Source organism: Biomphalaria glabrata, chromosome 11, assembly GCF_947242115.1.
Source record: "Biomphalaria glabrata chromosome 11, xgBioGlab47.1, whole genome shotgun sequence".
Taxonomy (NCBI): domain Eukaryota; kingdom Metazoa; phylum Mollusca; class Gastropoda; family Planorbidae; genus Biomphalaria; species Biomphalaria glabrata.
Genome location: NC_074721.1, coordinates 23,257,905 through 23,283,608, shown reverse-complemented (window position 1 = coordinate 23,283,608; position 25,704 = coordinate 23,257,905). Strand labels below are relative to the sequence as shown.

The window sequence follows — 25,704 nt, the reverse complement described above, 5'->3', positions numbered from 1 at the left end:
ACAGGCTATCTACACGACTCATACATTTGTTCTCTCCAACTGGAGTTAACATCTCTTCTTACACCACTATAGCCCGCTTGTGGCCTTCTACCTCTATATGACTTGCGATTACCGCTACCACAGTCATCCCTTCTATCATCACTATCGGATATAGACCTGCGCCTCCTATCCGAACTCGCAATCTTCTGTTTAGACTGTTCTGCCCTACTCCAACAGTCTTTAGCGATGTGCCCATGTTTATGGCAGTTAAAACAAATTCTGTCATTTCTAGGTTTATTTCGCCTCATGTTGCCATACCTGCTTTTCCAACTTCTAACCTGTTTGTCAGAAGCGGCGCTGACACCTGCTACATTTCCAAGTAAAACATCTCTAGATAACCTCGGCATGGCTACCCCTTCGCAATACCCTGTGTATAATGGAGATCGAAGGAACACTTTGCACGCTTCGAATCTCTTAACTGCGCCGTCTGCCAACCTGACTGATTTGGTATAGCCTAAATAATCCTTAGATTTCACTAATCCCCCTCGAACTGCGAGTGTACTGCTAGCTGTGTCCCGGATCACATTTACCTGTTTATTATTTATCATGCCTGGATATAGTTTAAATCTATCTTCCCCACAATCAACGTAATTAATTTCTTCATCTGGTTCACTATGTCCACTATCACGATCCCTGTCTTGGATGCTCCTTACAAAATTAACCCTCTCCGGTGGCCGATTATCCCTCTCTTGTCTACGGTTTTCTCGATTACCTCTCCTCTCACTAGTGCCACTATTACCCTGTGCATTTCTATTGCCAGCTCCATTCCCTCTATGTTTCTTACACTGGTATGCCATGTGTCCCTTTTCCTGACAGTTAAAACATGTAACATCCCTAAGGTTTCTATCACCCGCTTTAGGTCTATCTATTCTTCTATCACCACTTTCCCTGCTATTGTTTTCATTTTCCCAGGATCTATCCTTTATGCCATCATAACTATCCCGACCATTGTTCCCACGTTCCCTGGACCTATCGTTTCTCCTACCATAATCCCTATCACTACCATCATTTCTCTTTACATAATTTACCAGGTCAATAACTTTTTTGTGGTCGCTACCTGAAAGTGGGTTGTTTGGGTAAGCATTCTTAAAGATCCTAATAATTTCTACCAAGTCTTCAATTACCTTAGGGTTTCTTTCTTTTACAAAAGACTGCAGCTGAGGGTCGCACTTATTGATAAAGTTATCAATCAGAATGAAGTTCTTCAACCCCTCGTAGGTGTTCTCTACATTCTCGAATGCGAGCCATTTAGTGAAGAAGTCCTTCTCTGAGTTGATGGTTGTTTGGGGATCAACTTGGCTGGATGGAGTGTTTTCATAATACTTCTTTCGGAATGTTTCCGCGTTGTGCCCGTATGCGTTTAGCAGTTCCTTCTTTAGCACCTGATAGCTGTTTTGCATGGAGTGGTCGTGGTTTTGGCAAATCGTGAGGGCTTTCCCATGTACGAAGTCCAACAAGATTTCGGACCACTCCTTCTCCTGGACATTAAACTTTGCAAGTTTAATTTCAAAGCGTTTCAGATAGTCGCCGATGTCGTCCTTGTCTTCCGCAAACGGTTGGATTTTCTTTTTCATCCATGCGGCGCTACTATGGCTTTCTATGTTGGCACTATTGTTGCTGTTTCCTTCGGTGGGCCCACTTACACCAGCCTCTATCCTCATCTGTTCTACTTGAATTCTCACTTTTCTGTCCGCCTCTTCTTTTTTCTCCCTCTCTACACGTTCCGCCTCTCTAACCTTTTCCCTCTCCAACTTTTCTGCCTCTCTAACCTTTTCACGCTCTATGCGATCTGCTTCTTCTTTTTCTTTTTCTCTGCCTCTAGCTTTCTCTCTCTCCAAGCGTTCTGCTTCTTCTTTTTCTCTTTCTTTGCCTCTAGCTTTCTCTCTCTCCAAGCGTTCTGCTTCTGCCGCCACCATCTGCTGTACATAAGCAGTTAGTTCTTTGCCGCGCAGTTCTAGTTCTGTCTTAGCTTCATGAATTAGCTTTTTCCTAAATTCTTCCAGGTCGTAACCTGAAGTAGCTGCCATATTACCTTTGTTACTTTACCTCGCTTTTTTATTTAAATTATCTTACACACAGGCCTAATAGCGTCTATTACCTATGTTCTATACATCAAATTACCTTTTGAGCGTAACCTCGCTCCGCGGCTACCTAATACCTCTTGATTCAAATAAATTAAATTCGTCACTCTACCCTTGGCGTCTAAACTGCCAACTCCGACTTATAATAACTTCTGTACTTTCCAAGATACACTTAGTATCCTTGGTACCAGTGTGTAGGCTACCCTTTGACCCGACTGAATACGCTGTGCGACACACGCACACACACCCGACTACGTGTTACTTACACGAGTTGCCGGTAAATAGACCAACCTGTCTATTTACAAATACTAAAATTTACAAATGGGCAATCAGGCTTCACCTCGATTGTTCCCCAGATCTAGTCTAGATTACGCTAGATCTTAGTTACTTCTTACCTGCTTTCACAGCCAGGAGTGTATATACCTTACTCATACAAATAAACTATGAAATTAAACCTAAATACGATAAACACCAAACTATAGATCTAGTTCTAATGAATGAGACTTTCGTCTGACAGTAAGACTTTAGACGGGAGTATTACAAACAATTAATACACAACGTTACTACAAAAAAAAAATGCTTAACTGAATGATCCACATTCACACACAGGACGAATTAACAGCTAAACGTATATCTGGACCTCTTGCTAGATTACACCTAATTTTTTAAGGATATCCCCAATCCACCACGATTTAACCTGGTAGTGATAATCTAGCGAGTGGTCACTTCCCTACAGACTCTAATTATTCTAAGGAGAAAGTAGTTAAATAACACTTGACTTATCTGTCTAAGAAGCGGTGATAACTCCACAGTCTCGGGTCCACTCTTCCGACGCTAATGTCTGTCCCGGCGGCAAGGTTCACGGCGATGTCTTCTCTAGCGGTGAGATAAGGACAGCGAACGTTTCGGCTCTCGAAGGTCCTTCGGTGCTGGTCTGCAACGGCTCCGGTTCTTCGGTGGTACGGCGTCTGGTTCTGGTTCACGGTGCCGATTCCCTACTGGACTTCATCGAAGGTTCACGGTGATCTGTCGTCTGGCTCCGGTTCGTCGGTGACGTAGAGTCTGGTTCCGGTTGCTGGTTCCAAGGCAGGTACGGTGGTTCCTGGTGGTCGTCTGTCCCAAGTGAAACTGGAACGGTCCAACAGTTGACACAGCGACAAAGTCAAAGTCCAGTGCTAAAATACCGGCTATCTGGCTATCTAACGTGTAGCACAGATTCAGCCGAGACGTAGATCAAATTAGCACTACTGTACTTAAGTGCCGTAGTCAGTAAGATGGTTCCTACGTCACAAGTTCTTTGGCGTGACCTCAACGGTCGATCTTGGCCTTGCAGAGGTGACCTTCACGTTCGTTCTCAAGATGCCGGGCAGGCGATATCTCTTCAGTACGGCTTCGACCGGACGGTTTTCTTCCCTTCGACAAACTGTAGCCCTCTCAATACCGAACTACAGGCTTCAGTACGCTGCCCCAACGTATGGGCGTTTACAAATTACAAATGTAGATCTAGATCTATATTTCTTTACCTCCTAGGTCTACGAGTCCAGGATCTCACTGGCTTTCCTTCGCCGACGTAGCTGTATAACCAGGGTCTAGCTGCAGACTAGGCCGATGACGTAACTTCTGCCTCCTCCTAACAGAGGGCTTCTATTCTTCTTGATGTTGCTGCCAGTGAGCTCCGAGTCAGGGGTCGCCACGTTGTTAAGACCTCTGCGCGATGTTGATTCTTGACAATCTGTCTAGTGTAGATCTGACTGTAGGTAACGCTGAAGTCAACACTTCAGTAACACCGGCGAAAGGCCGAAACAATCAAATATGTAGTCGACGCTGATATGTTGCATCGACTGATGTTTATTTCTATAGCCATAATGAATATACTGTAATATAAATGTCGGTACCTAACCATTTGAGACGTTACACTGCAAAGACTTTCTTCCAAGCTAATAATAGACTATAGTTTTACTCAAAAAATTGTTATGTAAAGCGACACGACTTAAGTGACATTTTTTTCTAGACTATAGGAGCACGTGATTTCTATTCAAATCTTCATGTACATTTAGAACTTACAGAACATAAAGGCAACTCTTCGGATTGATGTCATCGTTTCTCCATCGTTCGATCATTTTCATCAGAACAAAAATATTTTCAACATTCAACCAAGGGAGGCTAAGTCACACTGTTACTAGAAACAAAACATATCAAAATGGTGGTGCAGAGTGGCGATATGCAATTTGTGCTTTACATTTGAATTCTAATAATGTTGATGGATGTATTTTGTTATTAATTCAATGTGAAAAAGGGGATGGGGTGCCATGGATTTCTATTTTGTGAAGTGTCATTAATGACTGGATAATTCATCTTAGAATTGTTCAGTTTGTCTACGTTCACGTCCACACTCCTGCTACAAACGTTGAGACTCAATCAATTTGACTATTGAAAAGTAGGTCGACTTATTTTTTAAATGGACTAAAGTAAAAATTCACTCTATTTTAATTTTAATATTAATTAATTATAAGCTAAAACTAAATTAAAAATATTGAAATTTCAAGCTCAAAAAAGTTTAGATTGCCTTCATAGATATTTGTTTACAAATATAAAGTAAAGGATGAGTTTAGATTTACATTAAATAAGGATATTTACTTTGTATTGTCACCAGTTTCAAAACCTCATTATAGGTTAGTGCTGTAGCCTGTAAGTGTCAAAGTAACACGAATACTTTTGTGATTAAGTCGCTAGATTAGTTTTATTGATTCAACTTTGTAACAGTGTCGTCAGAATTCTTTATTATTGATAAGATTGATAGGCTGGTCAATACGTAAAGCACCTGCATAGCGATCACAAAGTAGGTTGAGCAGAAAAGAGACAAAGATATTGTTGTAACCCTGCCTTGCACCAGTGCTTGAGATGTGCACTAGCGCACTGTTGAACGTAAACAGGAAGACACTAGAATGGAGAGAGAACAGTGCATCAGGCATTGTGAAGAGTCTGAATGTTTGGGAAACAAACTTTTGTGCTGCCTGAAGGTTGTAGTAGGGACCTTGAGCGAAGCGGGGAAGGCTGTCGTTGGTCCACATTCGGGTTAAGTAGCAAAGGAATGGTATACTTAGTAGTAGGACTCTGAGGAAGCAGAAGGATGTTATGTGTTTGTCCTAGTGAGTAAACACATCTATTTATTTCCTGTTAAACTGTGTTGAGTTTCTTGCCTTTTCGTTGAGTGCCTACCCTAGAGTTGCAACAATATCTTGTTCACATTCTAGCCTATCTGTTAAGACGATTGATTAAGACAAAGTGTTGGTCGAACTAATGATATGAAATGATATGAAATGATTGGTTAAGACAAAGTGTTGGTCAACTAATAGTATGAAATGATTGGTTAAGACAAAGTGTTGGTCAACTAATAGTATGAAATGATTGGTTAAGACAAAGTTTTGGTCAACTAATGGTATGAAATGATTGGTTAAGACAAAGTGTTGGTCAACTAATGCTATGAAATGATTGCTTAAGACAAAGTGTTGGTCAACTAATGCTATATGATCTAAAGCTCACAATCCTTGTTGAAAAAGTTCCTCTAGTATCTCTGAAAAATAAGAATAACAACTTCTTTAAACGTGTGTCGTGGTTTCCAATGGTCATCTCCTCTAAAAGTCCTGCATGTACTTCTCCCTACAAATCATAAGTGAGACCTTCCAGATTTGTCCAATCATAATTCGACAAGTATGAGACAGTCAAAAAGAATGAGACACAGTGGAAGCACTGTGAGCAAAAGTTTTCCCTGTAACATCGCGACACTAGCAAGTGAATGGTCATTTTACACTCATCATAAATTATTGATTACAAACTATGTTTTATTTATCTATTTATTTGCTATAATTATTTGTTCAACTCCAGGTATGCGCATAATGAATACGTGTGTGATCTGCAGTTTATTAAGCAAATGAAATCGGATTTTTTTCCTTCTAAATCTGAGAATGATCTTAATGTAGTTTGAAACAATAACAAGAAAAACATGACCTATACTTTTTTAAAAAGACAATCTCTCTTGTACATCTTATAGGTCGATTATTTTAACTTAATAAAAATGAATTTAATAATGATTATGAAATGATGATTGAAATAATGGAACATTTTTTACCCAGCCGTATTACCCCCCTGACCCCGGGGCCGTGAAAGAATCCTGGTTAAGCAAATGTATAAATCTACTTAGACTCAATACTATTTTAAGGAAAAGTCTTTAAATGTAGGCTTGGAAGACTGTGATTACAATGTTCTGGACCATTCATTTATTCTTGACTGTATATGTTACGATAGATAGTTGAAAGTACACAAACATGAAATAAGAACTGTTGTAACCCTGCCTTGCACCAGTGCTTGAGGTGCGCACTAGCGCAATAGTGAACGTAAACAGGAAGAGACTAGAATGGAGAGAAGAACAGTGCATCAGGGATTGTGAAGAGTCTAAATTTTTTGAAACTAAGAAGCAAGCTTTTGGTGCTGCCTGAAGGTTGTAGAAGGGACCTGGAACGAAGCGGGGAAGGCTGTCGTTGGTCCACATTCGGGTTGCTGTCTAAAGGACTGGTAAATTAGTAGAAAGACTCTGAGGAAGCTGAAGGATGCTATGTGTTTGTCCTAGTGAATAAACACCTGTCTTTATTTCCTGTTACACTGTGTTGAGTTGCATGCCTATTCGTTGAGTGCCTAACCTAGAGTTACAACAATTGGTGTCAGAAGTGGGATTTATGCAGCTCAACGAAAGGAAACAATGACAACGCTGAGGAAGCTAGATGAACTTAGCTGTAAACAGTTAAAAGAGGAGCTCCGAGCCAGGGAGCTGAGGATCTTCTGTGCCAAAGAAAAAATGAGAGCCAGTCTTTGGCAGGCTCTTGTTGATGAAGGGGAGGATCCGGAAATATACCTGTTTGAGATAGAACCAGATATTGGTGAGGTGCTGAACACCATGCAGAACTGGTTAAGAAGTGAACTTTGTACCTTCCAGGATTCGATGAATCATTCTATGGACAAACTGATACGTAACGTGCAAGGCCAGATCAATCGTGTAAGAGAGAGGAGTCTAACATCATTCAACAACAATGAACCGTTACTCATTCAAGACTGTGGCTGTACTGATAGTTACAAAGAATGCGTCAATATTAACAAGAAGCACAAAGATGAACAGAAAGAGACAGTCGAAGCAATAGAAGAAGTCTGCTACGCGACTGAAACTTTTGCTGTACCAGCTTTGAGTGCAGCAACGACCTGGACGGAGCAGGAAAACTTTGAGCCTGCGTTAGAGCCTGTCACTTTGGACCTTAAGGACCCCTGTCGATCTGCCAGTGCCTACGAGGGGAACTTGAATTTTGATTGTTGCATTCAGGCGGTAAGCAACAACTGTACATGCGGTGCTTCACGAAGGGAATGCAAATGTCAAGAAGCTCATCAACAGGGTCTGAAACCAGTGGACTTCGATACTTCTATTTTCACCAGCGAGAGAGGCCCTGAAGGTGGTCAGAAGAACCCTGCAGCTGATGAACTTTTGCACCTTAAACGTTGTAAAGATGCCTTACAGACAATTCTCCCTGAGAGGCTGAGGCTGACAGTTTGTTAAACAGCTTGGCTTCATGTGGGTCTACAGCTCTTTCGCGAGTCATCCTTAGAAAGGGTCTGATGAAGCGCAGTTCTGAATCAACTGCATTAACAACAACAAGAGCTTTCACTATCACTCGATGTGTCAGGTGGCTGACGCCAGCGACAACCGTCAGGATGGAGAGGCCACGTTTGCGACATCGTGTCGAAAGAAACTTGGTCAACTGGAGAAGGAGAAAACGGCACCTGCAGAGAGCAGTGTGGATCGCTTTGTGGGGAGCACGCTCCATGCAATCTGTGACTCCCACTGACCGACCTCCACCTGCATTGATCAACCGTGAACATATTTCTTTTCGGGACGAAAAGACTAAGGTGGGGGTAGTGTTGTAACCCTGCCTTGCACCAGTACTTGAGGTGCGCACTAGCGCACTAGTGAACGTAAACAGGAAGAGACTAGAATGGAGAGAAGAACAGTGCATCAGGGATTGTGAAGAGTCTGAATGTTTGGAAACTAAGAAGCAAGCTTTTGGTGCTGCCTGAAGGTTGTAGAAGGGACCTGGAACGAAGCGGGGAAGGCTGTCGTTGGTCCACATTCGGGTTGCTGTCTAAAGGACTGGTAAATTAGTAGAAAGACTCTGAGGAAGCTGAAGGATGCTATGTGTTTGTCCTAGTGAATAAACACCTGTCTTTATTTCCTGCTACACTGTGTTGAGTTGCATGCCTATTCGTTGAGTGCCTAACCTAGAGTTACAACAGAACATTTAAGATCATAACAACTCTAATCAGCCATCTTGGTTAACAGAGTAGTGTCCCCTATACATGGGCACAACTCTTTCTACTATATACAGTATCCCTAAAAAAAAAGGGGGGGGGGTAATATACAATATTATGTAAAATACTGAAAGGGGCGTAACATTCCATCAACATCCCCTCTACTCCCTAAAAAATGTTTAAAAAAATATAAAAAATTAAATCAAATCAACAAACAAAACTATTTACAACATAGTAAATATGTACAGTTCTTAAACATAGTCCCCGTATCTCGACGGTTTCTGAAGAGTAGCTCTAGGTTTCAGAGAGTACGTATTAGTGTTTTGGGCGTTTGATGGGCTGCTGCTGCACTCATTCTCTCCGTCTGGGAAAATGTCACTTTCTCTATCTGGAGAAAAGTCTATGTTGTTAGAAGTTCTGGTCGTAGGTGTCTTCTGTTCCTTTGGTAATGGAACCATTGTCGCCTTGTATAATGTAAGCACGTTCATTCACTTGCTTATATACTGTTGTAACTCTCTAAGGGAGGCACTCAACGAAAGACAGGTTGACAAGAGTAAACGATGTATTTATTTATGATAAATGCAAATGAAGCATCGACAAATGGTACGGGTAATAGTAACTAGTTAGACTTGGACTTCTGCTATAAAGTCACAGGGAGTAATATGTCTAAGTTCTAAGAGTCCTACTTTATACCAGAACACAGAACAGACCACCGACACACTTCCCAGTGTCGCTCCAGGTCTCCCAAACAGTTTCCTAGTATCACACAGGACAGCACTCAGCACCAGACTGTTCAGACTCCCATGACTTCTAGCCGGCTTCCCAACAGTCCTTCTTGTTTACGTTCACTAGTGCGCTGGTGCGCACCTCAAGCACTGGTGCAAGGCTGGGTTACAACAATACTCTGCCTTGTCTCCAGGTTGGATCACTAGGCGATTGATAGAAGACTTTCTGTCTAGCGTTTAGACGGTTCATGTCACGTGGTTTTGTTCTAGTGTCTTCTGACACTTTGCTGTCGCTTCTCTCGTTTGGCCGTGGCTTCTTGTTGTGGCGTTCTTGCAGGATGCTTTTTTCTTGGCAATAGCGTTCTTGTTGCCCTTCCGAATAGCATCTGAGCCAGACTTAAGGTGTTATCTTGCCTGGGTGTGTTTCTGAACTCTAATAGGGCTTCATAGGCATCCGATTTACTTTCTTTTGATTTTTTCATCAGATTCTTTAATATTTTCACTGCTGCCTCTGCCTTGCCGTTTGACTGAGATGATGTCCAGGTGAGAATTTTAAATAATGGACACCCCATGCTTCCATAAATGTGGTAAATTCAACAGATGAAAACTGAGGTCCATAATCACTGATACAAACTTTGGGGACACCATATCTGACAATTTTTTTATTCTCTAGTTTTCTTATAACAACTTGTTTGTTATCGTGTGCAAATGTTCTACTTCAATAAAATTTAAATAGTAGTCAACTATGGCTAGGTATTGTTGGTCGAATATTTGAAAGAAATCTATTCCAACTTTATCCCAGAGATTTGAACCCTCATTATGCTGTATTAAGCTTTCTTTCTGGTTTGCAGGTTTACTTTGCTGGCAAGGTTGGCATGCATTGGCTATTTCTTTTATTCTTACCGCTATTCCTGGCCAGAAAACTGCGTCCCTGGCCCTTCGAATCATGGCATCATACCCTAAATGTGCTGCATGTAGTTTGGTCTCAATTTCTTTTCTTAATGCTCTTGGGATAATTATTCTCTCCCCTTTCAATAGAAGGCCATCCTCATAGGTCAGTACATCTGCAAGTGACCAATACTGTTTAAGTTCTGGTACAATATGCTTGTCTGGCCAACCATTCAGTGTGTACTGTTTCAATATCTGCGTTTCATTGTCTATTTTGACTGCATCTTTAACTTTATTTAACATTATATCAGGGAGGGCCAGTCCTACAGTGTTGATAGAGGTGTCAGGAAAATTTTCCTGCTATGGCAAAGGGTATCTGCTTAGAGTGTCGGCAAATCGTAATCTGTTTCCTTCGGTATACTGGTACTAAACATAGTATCGGTACAAACGCATTATTAAGCTTTGAAGCCTTTTAGGTGCACAACTGAGTATATTTTCCAATGGTTTATGATCATTCTGTATTATTATTGTTCTGCCGTACGTCTACTGGTCAAATTTCTGTAGAGCTACTACTACAGCCAAGAGTTCCTTTTCGATTTGAGACCACTTTTTCTGAAACTCTGTGAGTGATCTTGATGTGTATGCTATGGGTGTGTCATCTTTGGCTGCTGTCCGACTGAATAGTTACTTTCTTCTCCGGGTCGAAATATCTTAGGGTTCTGTTTCACACTGTTAAATGCTTTCTCACAGTCATTCGACCACACGAATAGCTTGTGTTTCTTAGTCAGTTCTGTTATTGGCTGTAGGTTTGCTGAAAGTCCTGGGATGAATCTTGACAGATATTGAATTATTCCACTAAATCTTCGAACCGATGTGACGTCTTTAGGAGTTTTTAGATTAGCTATGGCTCTCACCTAGTTTGGGTTTGGTTTTATTCCTGACTGGGAAATAATGTGCCCCAAAAACACAATTTCTGACTTTCGGAATGCTGATTTCTTTTCCTTTAGTCTGATGTTCTTTTCCTTTAGCCAATTGAGTAATTTTGACAGGTTTTCCTCATGATTTTTGCGAGCCTCTTCTACTGTGTCCCTCTTGCCTATTACCATTATATCATACACTACGTTAAAAAATCCTGTTAGTCCCTCCAACGCATCATTCAAATGTCTTTGAGACCAAAAGCAAGCCTATTCCATTTGTACCTACCAAATAGAGTCGCCATTGCAGTGAGACATGATGAGTCCGGGTCTAGTTTGATATCCCTAAAGCTTCCTGAATGTCGACTTTGCTAAATATCTTGGCGTTACCCGTTTCAGCCAAAATGTCTTCTAGTGTTGTTAGGTTGTAATGCTCCCTCGGTAGTGCCTTGTTTAAGGGTTGAAGATCAATGCAGATTCTAATCTTGCCATCTGATTTCTCTACCAATGCCATTTGGCTAACCCACTTCGTGAGCTCAGTTATTCTTTCCAGAATTCCTCGTTGAACTAATGAGTTTAGTTCAGCTCTGACTTTCTCTTTTAATGCTATCGGAATTCTTCTACATGGTAGGACTTTGGGCTTCACTGTTTTGTCTATTTTCAATGTAGCCACGCCCAAGTCACCGAGTGCGTCAATGTTTCTATGTTTGCTTCCTGTGGCTTCGACTTTGACAATAAATCGGTCTTCATTTATGTGAATGAGTTCCATTTTCCTCAGTGTTGATAATCCTAGCAGGCATGTTAGATCATACTCTACATTGAATTTCTCATTGGTCTTTAGATTGGTGGTTACCAACGTAGCTTTTCCTTTTGGCTCCATTACCGTCTTATTCCACATAGTTAACCTCTGGGACGTCGTTACTATCTGGCCTGGGCGCACATATTTTTCGTCTATGGTATTGACGTCGGCGGCACTGTCCACTTGAAATCTGACTCTTTGGTTGTTGATCATCATGACTGCCGTCATCCTATGCTTTTTGGGGCCTTTCATTGCCATGACCCATTCAGTTTGGAGTGTAACTTTGGGGTGTAACTTCATCTTCTTCTGTGTCTGAGTCTATGTTGCTCTTTGCTTAAGTAATACTGTATATTTTCTTTTTGCAGACTGAGGCAAATTGATTCCTGCCTCCACAAATGTGACACAATTTTCCCCAGGCCGGACATTTTCCTTTATGTATTCATGGTCGCCCTTGCAAAATTTACATATTTTCCTTTGTATTGGCTCTTGTCACTCTGTTGATATTCCTTTCTGTATTTTGGGCCTGACTTAGATGTTGAGATTATTTCAATCGTTGGTTTGTCCAAAAGTTCGTTTCTTCCTTCTCTGATATCCTTCATTTGTCTTTGTGATCTTTCATATATCCTACACACATCTATGCATTTCTGTAGGGTTAGTTTATCGTCTTGCAAAAGTTTCATTTTCAAATGTTCACTTGTTACCCCTAAGATAATTCGGTCCCTAATCAGACTCTCTTCTAGTTTATCAAAGTTGCAGCTGCTTGCCAGTTTCCTCAGGGCAGTTATGTACGAGTCAATGTTCTCGTCCTCCTCTTGTCTTCTGGTATTGAAGACATCTCTCATATGTTTCATTGGTTCTCCCAACGTAGAACTCTTCAAAACTCTTCAAAACTTCAATTATCTTTGTCTCCTGCCCTTTTCCAAATGAATCAAACACGTCTGCAGCTTCATTTCCAAATATGGTCATTAGTGTTGCTACACGTATATCTTCTGTCTCTGTTGTGAGTTTCGTGGCCTTTTCATAGTTATCCCAGTCTCTTCTGAATCTTTTCCAATTGGCCGCCATATTGCCTGTTTGCAATAGCGGTTGCGGTACTGGGAAATATCTGTTAGAAGTTGCCATTTTAGCTACTGATTTCTTATATTTCCTTAAAGTTTCTCTAGGTTATCGTTTACCTTTATTAGATGTGTACACCGCTGCCACCATGTTACGATTGATAGTTGAAGGTACACAAACTTGAAATAAAAACATTTAAGATTATAACAATTTTAATAAGCCATCTTGGCTAACAGAGTGGTGTCCCCTGTACATGGGCACAACTCTTTCAACTATATACAGTATCCCTAAAAGGGGGTAATATACAATATTATGTGAGTTACTGAAAGGAGCGTAATAGCCCATCAACAGTATGGGGTCTACAATGCGGAAGACGTAATTCGTTCAAGATAAAGAATGTTAGTTCTCTAGGCAAATGTTAAATTATTTTTGTTATGCTTTGAAACTATTTCACGGTAAAACTAGGGTTTTCCCAGTGTGGCCAACGAGGTAGTAATACTTTTTCCAATGATATTCATCACTGTCAGATTTCTAGGAAATTCGTTAGAGCCGTTTTCGAGATCCATGTCCATCCAGGTTTTGCCTATGATTGTGCAACCTGATTAGACAAGACAAACATAAACAAGAAAAACATTACAAATATTTGTTTAAAAGACAATATCTCCATTAGACAGTTCATAGGGCCATTCATTGTTTTATTAATAACGGATGAATGTTAGATTTGAAAAAAATGGAACATTCTTTAGCCCGCCCCATTTCCTTCTCCCCCCCCCCCCAAAAAAAAAAGAATCCTGGGTAAGCGAATGTATCTTCTTGATCTTCGAAACAATATAGTAGATAGACTTTTAGATTTCGTAGAGGTTTTGCAAACTTTTCCTAAACATTCATTTGTTAAACTCTTTGAGTGAATTCTTATTATAGATACATTCTATATATTATCTATATTACTATGTGTTGTTTCTGGAAAAGTGAAGCGCCAATTATGTTCCGTCCACCGGACGTCAGTTAGGCTCGCTACAGCTCTGCCAGTTTGCAATTTTATTACAAGTTACACCTACGTGACAAAGGACTGACTGCATTGACACAAATGTGTCCAAGTATTCGCTTATATTGTGTTAGGTCTTGGTTATAGCAATGTGTCCTAGTGTTCGTTTATATTGTGTTAGGTATTGGTTATAGCGCAATATTGGCGGGGTGGGGGGAGGGGGCAGACGGTCCCTCAGGTCCAGAATCAAGTCAAAGTCAATGGCTTTCAGAGATTCACCGAAGCCATGGATTATGCATTAAAAGTGCAGATGTTACCACATGAACTGTGTGGTTTGAATTACCAATATAGTCTCAGTAGCTGTTCAAGTATTTTCTTCAATGTTTGTAACCTCAATTCATACTATATGCATCATTCCCCAAATTTATATCACTAAACAATCAATTTGATTCAATTGTCTTTTACGATGAAACTGATTGCTACTAATCTTTTGTGAAATGTTAACTTTTCAAAATAACTAAAAGAAAAAATAAAAGTTTGTTTTGTCACACAAATTTAGAAGCGTATCCTCCCATTGGTTTGGCTAACAATGCGGAATAAAAGGCAGGTTTTGTTATTTTCATCTCGAATATCAGATAGTATGAACTACAAACAATCAATAGACAATACCCTAACTGCCTCTATACCAAATGACGGTTTAGTAAAGAGAGTATCTCTTATTTTGGTCCTCTGGAGGAGGTCCCTACCTTTGGTCAATGATCAGGGATGTAGATGTCTAATACTTTGCTTGACTCTAGCACAGTGGTCTTCAACCTTTTTTGGCCTACCGCCCCCTTTTCGTATTTTTTCTTTTAAAAAATCCGCCAGCGCCCCCCTCTAAGGAAAATACTGAAAAAGAAGAGTGATACGTCAAATTTTAACAAAATGTCATCTATTTATTAATTTGTATGCTGTCAATAACACTTATCCCGCATGGGAGACGACCTCATGCCAAAGGCGAATTTCTTTGGCGAGCTGAGAGGAGGACGGAGTTACAGATGTGCTCAGCGTAAGCGATTTAAATATCCAATCAGTCGCCATTTCGCCCTCGCATTCTCTGGCAGCAGATGACAGAGACAGTTGGAAAGCTCTCACAAAAGCTGCGGGACAAACATTTGAGACTCAAAGAAAAGCCATTATTGAAGACAAGCGCAAAAGACGGAAAGAAAACTAAAATAGACCGCCAGCAGACAACGGCTTTGTCTGCAAAAAATTCGGGAAAATATGTAGGTCGCAACTGGGTTTACATAGTTATGTGAAACACTGCACTCAGCATTAATCTTCGGAATCGAAGGCATTGCCAATATTATCATCATACAAAAATTATGTCAAATAATTTGCAGTGATTATACACAAAAATTAATCTCATGTCATGACTTTCTTTCAATTCCTAAGAATAGTCCCTTTTGAAATTTTTGAATATTAGGGCCAACTGTTTTTAGGTTTAATTGTAAATTCAGTTTTATTTTTAATATAAACATTATTATTGTATCGAATCCTGGTGAAGACTGGGATTTTCAACTTTGGAATCTTTGGGCGCCTCTGAGTCCACTCAGCTCTAATGGGTACCTGACATTAGTTTGGGTTAGGGGAAAAGTAAAGGCGGTTGGTCGTTTTGCTGGCTACATGACACCCTCGTTAACCGTAGACCACAAAAACAGATGAACTTTACATCATCTGCCCTATAGACCACAAGGCCAGGTTCACATCTAACTTTACATTCACTTTTACCTATCCTTTGATCTGCGGGAAAGTTGGGGCACTACACAAGATCTGTTAACCTTCTTTCTCCATTCTTATCTCTCATTTGTCTTTGATATAATTTCATTCGGATGTTCTTTCAGAAAATAAAGAAGCCTTCCTGGGTGGACCACTTCGGGGGCCGATTTTGAGTTTGTGTTTCTACACAAACTGTCTTTTGTAACCTTGTTTGTTTTGTTTTTTTTGAGTTTTCGAATAAGAGATTGAGCCTTTTCAAAAGAATTACATCAATTATAAGACTTCAGTTAGGACAGGAGAGGCGCGGTAGCTGAGCGGTAAAGCGCTTGGCTTCCGAACCGGGGGTCCCGGGTTCGAATCCTGGTGAAGACTGGGATTTTCAACTTTGGAATCTTTGGGCGCCTCTGAGTCCACCCAGCTCTATGGGTACCTGACCTTACTTAGGGAAATTAAAGGCGTTTGTCGCTGTGCTGACCACATAACATCCTCGTTAACCGTTGATTAAAGAAACTGATGACCTTAACATCATCTGCCCCATAGATCGCAAGGTCTGAAAGGCGAACTAGTTAGGCCAGGTTCACATCTAACTTTGCATTCACTTGCACCTATCCTTTGATCTGCTGGACCGTGGGGTCTGTCAACCTTCTTTCTCCATTCTTATCTCTCATTTGTTTTTGATATAATTTCATTCGGATGTTCTTTCTGAAAATATTGAAGCGTGCCTGGATGGACCACTTCGGGGGCAGATTTTGAGTTTGTGTTTCCACACAAACTGTCTTTGTAACCTTGTTTGTTTTTAATATTGTCTTAATAGTAGATTTTTATAATTTTTCAGCAATATTCTTACATTATTTTTAGATATTGCTATATGTTCGTGAAGCCAACTTGGTTTCATAACATCATGCCGTCATTTAAAGTAAAACATTGGAATATTTTTTATCTAGTGGCAATTCACTAAAAATCTTACCGATATCAAATTACATACCAGCGAGTTTTCATAACAACGCTTTGTCAAGGTTTTTTGTTTAAAAAAAAAAGGTAAAATTATTCTATTTGAATGTTAGCTCCAACATTTTTTTCAATTAACATTTACATCTGTAGATAAAACAAACTCTAATGTAAAAGGCGTATTATCTAGTCTGTTTATGAAATCATAAACGTTTATGCGAGCAAGATCCAAGGACAACAGATGTCCTCCTCTTACAGCAAAGAGTAAGAATTTAAAAATAGAAAATGGGATTCCCGAACTCAATTTCTAACGTCTGTTCATAAATTAGAAGCAAGTGAACTAGAATTGGTCTATATCTAGTTTGCCAGCTTCAATTTTCAAAAAAAAAAATTTAGTTTCTTCTTTCCCCTTTTATGCCCAGCGCCCCCTTACCGCCCCTATTGTGCCCATCACCCTCTACCGCCCCTTTGGCTCCCATCGCCCACCAGGGGGTGATAGCGCCCCAGTTGAAGACCACTGCCTAGCACAAGTCTGGTGTATAGTTGGGAAAAGAAATGACAGGAACCCCTGCTTATTAATTCTTTTTCAAAAAGTGCAAATAAACACATATATGCATAGCATGGATATTATAACAAAATTTTTGTTTTGGTTAATTTTTATTACATAATAATAATGACATAGTCTTTGATTTCAATTGCGACCTGTATATTTTCCCGTATCTCGTGCAGACAAAGCCGTTGTCTGCTAACTGTCTATTTATGTTTTCTTTCAATCTTCTGCGCCTGTCTTCAAACATGGCTTTTCTTTGAGTGTCAAATGTTTGTCCTGCAGCCTTTGTGAAAGCTCTCCAACTGTGTCTTTCAGAGGCCATCTGCTGCCATCTACGAAATGGCGCCTGAGTTGAACTTTATAGCGCTAAAGGGGGGGGGGGGTACCTTCCTTCTTTAAGCTAGCCAAACAAGATCGCCTTGGTATATTCGCTATGACTTTTGCTAGAGTCAGATTGATAAGCAATGCACGGAAGTGAGTCTCCTAGTCCTAGTCCTCGTGTATCCCACAATTCCCGTGAGTGTTCTCCCAAAATTATGTTTTTACTTTTTGAGTTGTTTAATGTCATATGTATAAGATTTGTCAGTTTGTTGGGTACTCCTAAATCCTGTAGTGTTTGATATAGATATTTCCTTTCGATGCTTTCATTAGGCATTTTATAGTCCAAGTAGAGTTGGTGTACTGGTATACTGTATTCAAAGCACTTCTCGAGTATACATCGTATATGATCAGTTAGGTCTAAAACCACTTATGGTTTCTTCTGCAAACTTTCCAAGTCTCTTAGTAATTAGCTTAGTTAGTATCTTGTACGTCACATTCAAAAGAGAGAGAGATTTCTCTGTACTTACAACACTTTAGTTAGGCTCTTTGTTTGTGTATTGGAGCTATAAGCGTTGTTTCACCATTCTGTTGTAAACATCTTCTTCCCAAATTCTTAATATCAGTCCGTGTATTTGGGAATGTTGGTCTTTTCCTTTATCATCATCATTATCATCACCAAACTCCATTTGAGTGAGGGCTTCAGATGCTCAAATCCTCTCTTGTCTTGCAAAAGCCCTGGAAAGCTGTCTTGCGTAGCGCATAAATGTCGCCACACAGGTCGTGAATTTTTGGTTTCCCAGACTTGTCGAGACGGAGATCAGCAAGTCTGGGGCAGTCAAACAGAATATGAGGCACGGTTTCCTCTTCTTCCCCGCAGCGAGGGCACCGTGAATCGAAATTTGGCCATAGCTGTAAGATATATGAGCCAACAGGACAATAGCCTGTCCTGCACTGTGCTATAATAGCTTGCCCAGTCCTGGACAGCCTCCACCACGGGGAAGTGCGGTCAGGGCGGCTCATGCACTCCCAGACTCCACGGGCTTTATGGGACTTGTCCCAGCACTCAAACAAATTTTCCATTTCTGATTTTTGAATTATAGCCAGAGCATGATGAAAACTTACAGCCTGTTCAGTGGGTTGAATTTGCCCTCCCTGGTGGGCGAAGGAGTCTGCAATAGTGTTGCCAGTCACACCTGTGTGACTCGGTACCCACTGCATTATTACAGGGGTGCCATAGGGTTGTTTTATGTTGTGTGAAGCCATGATGACAGTGTCGATATTGGGGTCGACATGATATCAGTAGCTCTTTGTAAAGACATTTTCTTTGCAAAATTAAAGGAGGATGACGTAACAGTGTGATATTTGTTTGGTTGTCACGTGATGTCTGAGATGTAGTTTTAAATGTATAACCTTTGACATATTACGAACGAAAATTGTAAAATCAGGATTTTTTACAATTTATAAAAGTACGAGCAGATATCGGTGCTGTGCTACACTTTAGTTTGGCTCCTTTTTTTGTGTATTGGGGTTTTAATATAATAATATACAGTCAACCTCTTCAATATCTCGTTTATGTATTTGACATTGTCTTATTGGGTAAAGACAACTCTGACATTGCTAAAGCTTTCACACAACTGGAAGAAGCATCTCGACCAGCAGGACTTGAAATAAATGTCAATAAAATAAGTATATTTCAATGACAATAGAAAATTAGGCAGAAGAACAATACAATAAAATTAATAACCACAAGTTTGAAAACGTAGAAATGTTAAAATATTAAGGAAGCCTGGGATACATTCCAACAATGTCAGAAGTAAAGGATCGACTTGTGGAAAGCAACTGAACTTTCTATAACACACAATACGTAATTGAAAGCATACTTATATATAAGAAAACAAAGAAAATCATTTGTAAAACCATTTTCAGACCAGTAGACATTTATGCAAGCGAAAGCTGGAAGGTGCCAAAAAATACAGTAAATCAACTAAAGAAAATTTCTCAGAAAAAAATAATGATGCCATACTTAGGAAAACGGATGGAGAACTCACACCAACCAAGAAATATACAACTATATGAAGACTCCTCCATAGTGACGGAAATAAACAAGGAACAGATTACGTTCGGCATGTCACCTCGAAAGAATGTCAGACAACAGAGGAGCAAAAATTGTTCACCTGCAGAAACCAAAAGGCAGGCGTCCCAAAGGCAGACCACGAGTAGATTGCTTGATGACGTAGAAGCAGATCTACAACAGCAAAATGTCCGGGCATGGAAATGTAAAGCTCAGGATAGATCAGAATGGAGAAATGTGTTAAAGCAGGCCAGGGCCCTCCGTGGGCTGTAGCGCCATTGGGAATTCAGGGCCGCCGCTACCTATTGTGCAATGTGTGCATTGCATGCAGGCGGCCGAAGGATAGGGGCGGCCAAATCTTTTCTTCAAAGTTATCTCTTTTTTGCAAATAGTAGTTTAATTTTTTACAAATACTTTAATTTAATTTTGATAAATTAATTGTATACATTGCATAGTTCTAATTATTATTGCCCTTGAAAACATAAATAAGCAGCAACGACATACGTACTTGAAAGTTATTTCGGAATCAAAAAAAAAAAAAACAGTCGCGCACGCGCGGGATTCCCACTGGTTCTTCGAGAGATGCCACACTATTCCTGACCTTGAGTTTTTGCGTTTAGTTTATAAAATTTTAATATGTATTTAGTCTTAATTTAATAAATAGACCAGTTTACATATTAAAAAAAAATAAAGTACGTAGATCTATGTTTGTAAAATGTTTTGTTTACATGTTTCAGATGTTCCTTCAGAGTTGAAGATAGTTTACTTCCTAGTCCAAACCTCCCGCAGGACGACGGGGGATGGGAGCGGGCAGGGTTTGAACCCTCGACCGTCGATAAATCCGAACGACAGTCCAGCGCGTAAACCGCACGACCAGGCAGCCATCCTTTATCTACTACAGATAAATATAAATATTTTTTGTATTGTCAAGTAACACTTAGGTTTGTAATTGAATGTATAGTATTTGTATAGACTTAAATATTCACACTCTCAATTTGTATGAGTTATTAATCTCAAACTAATGAAGCAGAATATTTTTGGGTCAGTATAGATCTAGAATAATCTAAATCGTCACATCATCTCCTTCACCTATTCATTAGTTGGATGTTTGGGGCACCACACAAGATCTGTTGACAGTCTTTCTCCATCCACATCTGTCCTTTGCCTCGAATAGTATATCTTCCAATGTAGTTCGAAATCAACATTTAAATATTGATCTATATCATTTACTTAATTCTAATATTATCATGTTAAATCTTTCATTCAAATCAATGAAAACTTATTTATTTCATAAATAAATTACGTCAAATTGAATTCCAATTATTCCGATATTACGGCAACAAGGTGAATTGTAATTTTTTAATTTGAAAAATGGTGCAGTGATTAAGGGATTTAAGTGGACTGTATTAAGTGGGTATAGTGGCTAACGTTTGCTAATTCGTTATATGTTAAATGGAAAGATTGAAGCTTTATTAGTGTTTGGTGCTAATTTGTAAGTTAATTTTCATTTCAAATTTAACACCAATTTTCAAAAAATGGCAGAACGAAAAAAAAAAAGCTTATCAGGTGCTCAATATCGACAACAAAATCGAAGTAGAAAAAAATTAAAAGGATCATTAAACACATTTTTTTACATCTTCCAAAAATACTGAAAGCGAAAAACCTGATTCCAATGATTGTGCAAATGCCGTATATCCAGTGCTGAAGTGTCTATTCCGTCATCATGGCGAGGAAAACCAGACAGTGAAAGTTATATACCTCCCGAAGAACAAGTTTTTCAGGAAGGGAATCAATCATTAATACCACAGACTAGTTCATCTAAATATAAGCATTTTGGACAGTCAAGACATTCTAGGATTCACGTTAATGTCAAATGATCCTAGTAAGTGGCCTGAAAAATGTAATGCTCATGATGTTCAATTTTTAATTCAAAATTATCCCAAACAAATATCCAACATACCATTTCCAGGCAATGAAAATGGTAGAAAATTTTCTCCATCTTAACTATCGCCATTTCCGAACGGTGAAAAAGAACACCGTCAATGGCTTTTGTATTCAGAGTCATTGTGTTTTGTGGCCCGTGTCGGTTATTTGAGGAAAAAATACAGATGACATTGTGGGTACAAAAGGAGTAAATGATTGGGGCCATATTTCATTCATTTTGAAAAGACACGAATACAATGCCGATCATATAAAGAATGTTTAGAAAATGTCAGAACTATTAATTGCTCTTGAAAATAAAACAACAATAGATGCAACTCAGCAAAGGTTGTGATACTAAAAAGCAGCATTGGAAATCTGCTATGAAACGAATTGTGTGGCATTTTACGTCTCGCGAGACGATCTTTTCCCTTTGCAACTTCTTGTGTGACTAAAGAGGCCAATCCTTGATACACAGCTGCGATCACAGGTTGGGCATATAAAATCACCAGGCGCCATTGCATTTTCACCCTTCTTTCTGCTTCTGTTGTGTATGACATCTGCAATCTGTGACCCTTCCTTTATGCTCTCTCTCCATGTGGATCTGTCCAGTGCCACCTCTTCCCAGTTGCCAGTGTCGATTTTGAAGAGCTTCATGTCGCGTTTGCATACATCCGTATAACGTAAAAGTGGGCGACCAGCGGCTCTCCTGCCTTCAATTAGATCGCCATACAGGATGTCCTGTGGAAGTCGACCTACTGGCATTCTACGAACGTGGCCAAGCCAGCCAAGGCGTCTGCTGCTGATAACAGAGCGGATGTCCTGGCATCCTGCTCTATGTAGCACTTCCTCATTTGTTATCTTATCTTGCCACCTTATTTTAAAGATCCGCCTTAGGCATCGGAGGTGGAAGACATTCAGCTTTTTTTCCTGACACGAGTAGGTTGACCATGTTTCACTTCCGTACAGCAAGGTGCTCAACACACAGGTCCGGTAGACTAGGGCTTTAGTCCTGCTAGTCAGCTGACTAGCTGAAACGAATTATTCAGTAATTAAGTGCCTGTCTCAGCAATGTCTCGCTTTAAGAGGATCCTCCAATCGTTTATTTGACATCGAAAAAACAATGGAAATTTTTTATAATGCATACAGACAATTTCAAAATTTGATACTAATATGGCAGAACATCTTCAATAATGGTTGCGTTGCCTAATACTATACATTGCTTGCCTTATGATTAAAGGATACCAAAAAACAAAAAACAAAAAAAAGGTAAAACTAACCAAGAGTGCCATATGTAGATCTAGACTTCAAAAGCTGAAGAGTGTGTGGTGAGGGTTTGAATAATTGTAGGATGCTTAACAAATGTTAGGAGTTGTCATTGAAAGAAAAAAAAAAGGGCCGAAATGTGTGACAGCGCTTCCGTGTGTGTGTGTGGGGGGGCGGTCCAAACGCTATACAAAGAATATTAAATAAAGAAGCAAAGGCAATGCCAAGATGAGTATTAAGAACTAACTTTTTGTTGTTGGACGTAAAAATGATCTTAGAATTGACGGTCCAAAAACATGTGTGTGTTTCAGGGAGGGGGAGGCATTTTAAAGCGGGTCATTCCAAATCAAATCAAGTCAGAGAAATTACGATGCGCAGGATGGAAACGGATCACAAAAACGGCTCTAGCAATTTTCCTATAAATTTAACATTTGATATATATCGATGAGAAAAGAATTACCAGCCCGTTGGCCACAAGGCGAGATCTCTAGTATGGCGGTTATAATTTTTCAAAGTAAAAAAAAAAGAAATATATTTAAAATTTGGCTAGAGACCTAGGTCTAGAACTAGATCCAACATCGGTTTTGAAAGGACTATCGCATTTGGAAATGTACGATTTTAAGGTATTATTAATTAAGAATTTAATACATTAATGTTACGCAAAATTTTACGCATGGTCTTCTTAGTCAAGATCTAAAGGTCTATCATTGGAATAGTCTAAAGTGTAGTAAACATTTGTTGAAATAATGTTCCATTGTTTTGAACTCTAATATTCATGAGTTATTAAGAGACAAACATTTTGGCTTTCTAAGTTGTATAAAGGAGGTATTGTCTTTTTAAAACGGTATTTGAAATGTTTGTCTTGTTTCAAGTAGAAACTTGTGAGGCAATCATTTGAAAACATTAAGTCGGTGTTCAAGGCTTTGTGTCTATTGTCTGCAAGCGAACTAGACAAAGCCTGTAAATTCTTGCAGAAAAGAATGTAATTACAATACAGTTCATTCAGATGGAAACCAAATACCAAGAGAAGACTTTCATGTGGACTGTTGACCACATCCACTTTGTACTTAGTTAACATGTATTTCAAGTGTCTTAGTTTCTATACTTAAAGAAGACAAAATATTGTCTAGCTTAAAATTACTGTCATTATTTTTTTACCCGTGCCAAAATGTTTTCTTTTTACCTGTACAAAAATGTTTTGTTTTTACCTGCAGCAAAAAAAAAAGATTTTACCAGCATCATAATGTTTTCTTTTCATCTTTACCAAAATGTTTGTTTTTACCTGTGAAAAATGTTTGTTTTTACCTGTACCAAAATGTTTTCTTTTTACCTGCACCAAAATGTTTATTTTTACCTGCACCAAAATGTTTTCTTTTTACCTGCACCAAAATGTTTATTTTTTACCTGCACCAAAATGTTTTTACCTGCACCAACATAAGTTAGTTTTGTATGTTTCATTGTTTAGTTCAATCTCCAATGACAATTTGATGTTACAAGAGGCCAAATGAAGAGTGTACTTGTTTAGATGATCTCTACTTGTCGTATTGATGAGAATAACAAACTGTTCTAATATAATACATTATAGGAACTAATATAATACATTATAGGAACTAATATAATACATTATAGGAACTGGCTTCAAAGCGATCTTTTTTTATTCGTATTTTTTTCTATTAATAAAGATAATTTCCATTAATCAAGCTAGTGTCAATAAATAAAGATAGTGTCAATAAATAAATTATAGATAAAGATAGTGTCAGTAATAAGAATCATATCGGTGTTAAAGCATGATATCGTTTGAAAAAAAACACCGTTATTTTTACTACATGTTTACAAAAACAGTTAAGTAATGTACTTACATAATGAAAGCGACCAACATTATTTCAGTTGAAGTAAATCCTTCCTATTGTCCAGAGAACTCTAAGCAACAATCTGTTGTCTGTGTCTCACATAGCAGACTTCACTGCGCCCCCCCCCCCACCCGACATGTCCAATCGGAGCTGGGAAGAGAGAGGTGGGTTTTGTCTTCCACTTTTGTTTGGAGTTTTGTAAGTAAAAATGTTTTTCTTTCTTCCAGTCACATTTCTCAAAGATCCATAATGGCAGATGACCAAATCAAAGTCTGTATACATTTTACTCATAGATTGTTAGGCAAACAATCATAGTTCTTTCTCTCTCCCAAAAAACTATTCAAAGACTAGAAATTAAACAAATATAAAAAACTTATTAAAAAAAAAGAAAAGTATTGTATTATTACAGGATTAAAACATAGATGGAAACTAACCCTAAAGAATGACATGATCCTAGGATTTGGAATCCAAGAACAACACGGAACTCGTTCTTCTGGCAAGACAAAATGTTCATTAAAAAGAATTTGACTGGCATTCGAGTGTAAACATGTGGGGGTTCACATAGACATCTGAAGAGATAGATAGATAGATAGAGAGAGAGAGAGAGAGAGAGAGAGACAGACAGAAAGAGAGAAAGAGCGAGACAGAGAGAGACATGGCTGTATTACGTTTTTTACATTGTTTCTTGATCTCTCAATTTTTCCTCCCTCTACTCCCTACCTCTCACGTCCTCTGCCTCTCTGTAGGCTCAGCTGTTTGTTGCTTCTTCGTCCTCTCTTTGCTTTGCTCTCTCTTGTCTTTTTCTCGCGCTCAATCACTTGGTGTGTGTGTGTGTGTCTCACAAAACACTTTCCATTTCTCCTCATTTCTCTTGTTACAGTTCTCTCTTTGACCAAATGGAAGTTCTCTCTTTGACCAAATGGAAGTTCTCTCTTTGACCAAATGGAAGTTCTCTCTTTGACCAAATGGAAGTTCTCTCTTTGACCAAATGGAAGTTCTCTCTTTGACCAAATGGAAGTTCTCTCTTTGACCAAATGGAAGTTCTCTCTTTGACCAAATGGAAGTTCTCACATTGAAAACGTTCACTTGTACACCTATAGAACTAAAACAAATGAGAACTCCAACTGTAGTGTTGATTGTTTTACTATGATATTTTAGCTAGGACAAAAATTTTCTAGTGACTGA

The 25,704-nt window shown here is 39.2% G+C and overlaps 1 protein-coding gene across 1 annotated transcript in view; it reads right to left on the bottom strand.

The window, feature by feature from the left end:
* LOC106064530 (substance-P receptor-like) overlaps positions 1 to 25,478 on the bottom strand; it is a 154,986-nt gene extending 129,508 nt beyond the window's left edge. Inside the window, exon 1 of the mRNA XM_056003934.1 lies at positions 24,529 to 25,478. The gene's annotated coding sequence lies outside the window, so the exon portion shown is untranslated. The remainder of the gene's footprint in view (positions 1 to 24,528) is intronic.
* Positions 25,479 to 25,704: the final 226 nt, after the last annotated feature.